Consider the following 4,745-nt stretch of genomic DNA (forward strand, 5'->3'; position numbering starts at 1 on the left):
AGATATGTATTAAGAAGTTTTTAGTATGTATGGGAGGCGACATGCCTCCTCTTTTAATAACTCACATTTTTTCCATGTGCAATTGATACATTTTGTATACACAACTCCATACCAAGTTCCAGTATTCTTCCACAAACACTTCCAGGGATATGTGGCAAGAAAAAGTAAATTTGTACTGGAAGTGCCACGCCCATTTTTCTTATAACCCTAATCTTCTTCCATGAATTTAGAATTGATTCTACATACCTCTAGAGATAAGCAGTATAAAACAGTAAATTTGTACGGCAGGAACCATGTCCCATTTTCGAATAACGCAAATTCTTCTCCATGAGTATGGAATTAATTTTGTATACACATCTCGGTGCCAAGTTCCAGTCCTCTGCAATAAACACCTCCAGAGATATGCAGCATAGAAAAATCAATTTGCATGGGAGTTGCCACACCACCTTTTCCAATAACTCTCATTTTGCTCCATGAGTATGGTATTAGCTTCACATACATACATACACACATACATATGTATTTCCATACCAAACTTGAGTGCTTTACCCCAAACATTTGAAGAGATATGCAATATGAAACTTTCAGTCAGTATGGGAGGTGCTACGCCTCTTTTCCAAACACGTCCATTTTTTCCGTGAATATGAACATGATTTCATACAGTGTTGGCAAACTGTTAATCTGATTAACGATTAAACATTAACGATTAAAATGTTAATCGCGTTTGACGATTAACATTAATTAGTCGTAATCAACTGTACGATTAATGATAACATTTTTTTAATCGTTAATCGCTGGCCAATTAAAAATAAAATCTAATTAATTTGTCTAGTTTCTCCGAGTTTGAAAGCAAACACCAGTTATAGTAATTATTTTGTGTTTTACGCTTATAAAAAGCACATAATATAAAAAAAATTATAATTATTGTTATTAGTAATACATAAACTGGGAACTTTTACAAACCTAGTTTGTAAAACGTTTGTTGGTATATATCTTAATGAATATGCACACCAAATTGCTTAGATTGATGAGAAAACCTGATTTAGCCATACCGGATTAACTTGCTTTGTGTGCACAAAGAAATTCCAGCATAACTTAATTAATCACCAAACCTACTTGATCAAATTAAGAGTTACATTATTAAAAATTAATTTTTTAATCGCGGTTACGATTAACTGTTTAGTCAGATAAAAATGAATCATGATTAACTGTAATCAGATTGAATTTAATCGAATTAACTAACTGATTAAAACATCAATCGATTAATGGCATCAATGATTTCGCGTTCATATCACTATACCAAGTTTCAGTTCTCTCCCACAAATACTTCCAGAGATATGTATGTAATATGAAAATTCCAATTTGTATGGGAGGGGCCTTGAGTTATCGGACTTACTTTCAGTCTAAGACCATCTTTCCGAAATACGTAGTAAGTGTACTAAATTTCGTTCTGATCGGAAAACCGGTTAAGGAAGTAGCCTATTTTTCAATCCAGGTCATAAACGATCTTTGAACAAAATTTCATTTTCAAACAGGTGGCAATTCTTAAAAAAGTAGCCTATTTTCCAGTCTAGGTCATAAGCTATCTGTGAGCAAGCTTTCATGCAAATCAGTCCAGTCATTTACGCGTATTAATTTAATTAAACTTTCCTAATATGTAAAAACTCTTAAAATAGTAGCCTATTTTCCAACATAGGTCATAAGCTATCTCTGTGAGAGATGTCATGCAAATCTGTTCAGTCGTTTCCGCGTATTAATTTAATTAAAACTTTTTTAACAGGTGGCAACTCTTCCAAAAAATTAGCCTATTTTCCACTGTAGGTCATAAGCTATCTGCTTGCAAAATTTCCTGCAAATCCGTTCAGACTTTTCCGCGTATTAATTTAATTAAACTTTTTTAGCAGGTGGTAACTCTTAAAAAAAGTAGCCTATTTTTCAACCAAGCTCATAAGCTGACTGTGTGAAAACTTGCATGCAAATCAGTTCACTCATTTCCGCGTATTAATTAAACTAAACATTTCTAACAGGTGGCAGCTCTTATAAAAGTAGCCTACTTTCTAACCTAGGTCATAAGCTATCTGTGTGCTAAATTTCATGCAAATCCGTTTAGTCGTTTCCGCGTATTAACTTCATTCAACTTTTTTAGCAGGTGGCAACTCTTCCAAAAAATTTGCCTATTTTCCACTGTAGGTCATAAACTATCTGCTCGCAAAATTTCATGCAAATCCATTTAGTCGTTTCCGCGTATTAATGTAATGAAACTTTTTCAACTGGTGGCAACTCTTAAGAAAAGTACCATATTTTCCAATCTAGGTCATAAGCTATCTGTGTGCAAATTTTCATGCAAATCCATTCAGTCGTTCCCGCATATTAAATAAATTAAACTTTTTAACAGGTGGCAACTCTTAAAAAAATAGCCTATTAACCAATCTGGCCCATAAGCAATCTTCGTACAAAATTTCGTGCAAATCCGTTCAGTCGTTTCCGCTGGATGATTTCCCAAACATCCAAACATACAAACTTTCACATTTATAATATTAGTAAGAAGTAAGATTACAATTTTGAGTGAATTATCTTCAGTAGTTACAGTTTTCGTATTTCTGGAAATTACCGTTATATGGGAAGTGGGCGTGGTTACAGTCCGATTTCGCCCATTTTCAATACCAACCTACCTTGGATTAACGGAAACCTACATACTAAATTTCATTGAGATATCTCGTGCGCTCGGGTATAAAAATGTGATGTAAAAGCGTCAAATGGAAGATCGAAAAAGCGTTGACCAATACATACATAAATACCATACATATGTACATACATAAATACAATACTAGTTTACTTCAAAATCAAGAAGAGTGAATAGAGTAGAGAAATGTGGACCTACGTCGCGATTTACATTGTTTTTCCTATGTAAATAAATGTGCATAGACTCTAAAATGTTTAAGCGGTTGCGATTTAATTCAGAGGCGATTAGTTTAAAGTTATTTTCATTGATTTTATGCTTTTCCAACAAAATATGTTCTGCCAGGCCACTTTTATATGGTTCGATATTTTTTAAACTATTTAAATGTTCTTTTAATCTAATTTTTAAACACCGGCAAGTTTGACCTATATAAACACATTGAATCACAATTAGCTATATAGACACCTGGTTTTTCAATGCTAACGCGTTTATCTTTTGTAGAACACAACAATGATTTTAATTCGTATTACTTTTTGGAGCTAACAAAATATTTTCTTTCTTTAAAACATTTGAAAAACAACTAAAATTATTGGGATTGTACAACATAGAACAACCTTTTAAATCATTTTTATTTTCAAAAAACGAAGATACAAGACTTTTTGATTTACGTTTTGAATATTTATCAATTAAACGATCTATGGTTGACGTGGTGTAGCCATTAAGATTTGCGATACGAACGATTGTGTTTCATTCCGCAACGAAATTCTCTGTTGACAATGGGATGTTTACGAGGCGATGTATCATAGAGTTGAACGCTGCATGCTTGTGGGTGTGATGGTGATTTGACTCGATTGGAATATATCTATCTGTCGTTGTGCTCTTACGAAAAATATCAAATAAAATATTATTGTGACTATCCCGTCCTGTCTTTCTTTCTGTCTACCTCTCTCTCGCAAGTAGATTGGATCTCATTACAAATTGAGTTGAACATTTGCAAAGTGTCGTCAATTTTATCCCCAGCAACAACTGCGAAACAGTCGTCAACATATCGATGGTATATGTGCGGGAATAATGCGCTATCCAAAAGTTTTTGTTCAACGGTTACCATAAATAAATTACATAAAAATGGACTTCATACGTGACCCATCGGTAGACCATCCTTTTGCCAATAAAATATTTCACGAAATTGGAAATAAGACTGTTCTATGCTCATCTTCGTCAACTGCAATAATGCTTCTTTTTCCAAAGGGTTAATATTTTGGCGATCCAACCAATCCCGTAGAGCCATGAGCGCGCCTTCTCTAGGTACATTCGAAAAATAAGATTTAATGTCAAACGAAACAAGCTGTTGATTATCGCACAAACGAACACCATCCAATGCATTGACCAATTCAAACGAATTTTTGATTGAAAAGCGATCAAATTGTTTAATTTTTCTGTATTTTTCACCCAGCCATCTCGAAATAGCGGAATGCGGTGCGTTAATAATGGAGACAATCGGGCGATAGTTATTACCTGGTTTGTGTATCTTAAAAATGTGAAACAATCAAGCGACTTTTCCAAAAAACACCAAACAACTATGCATGATTTTTAATGGCTGTGCCCACTGCAGTTTTCATTTTGTTCAGTGGATTTCTAACTCGAACATAGTTCCCGTCATCAATCAATTTTTGCATGCCATCATCGTAGTCACTTTTGTTTAATACTATCACACAATTGCCTTTATCACCCTTGGTAATGTAAATGTTTTTTTTTATTTAGCGATTTTACGGCTTCGTTCATTTCAAGTGTCTCTTTTGATGGTTTGCAGGTTTCTGTCAATGGTAAACTTTGTTTGAAATTCTCACGCAATGTATCGCCTTTTTCGAGTTCTAATTTGGAAATAGCAATCTCGGCGTCAATAATTTGTTCCTTCAATGGCAACGATTTGTGTGGTAGAGCGAAATTTAAGCCATTGTTTAAGAGGTTGATTTCTTTTTCATCTAATGTGACATCAGATTTATTTATCAAAAAATTGTCGATGAATTTACTCGCATTGGTGGTCGGGAGTTGTGTGCAACTTTTC

Source organism: Rhagoletis zephyria, unplaced genomic scaffold (genome assembly GCF_001687245.7).
Source record: "Rhagoletis zephyria isolate East Lansing unplaced genomic scaffold, Rhagoletis_zephyria_1.1 Rzeph_scaffold_00457, whole genome shotgun sequence".
NCBI lineage: Eukaryota > Metazoa > Arthropoda > Insecta > Diptera > Tephritidae > Rhagoletis > Rhagoletis zephyria.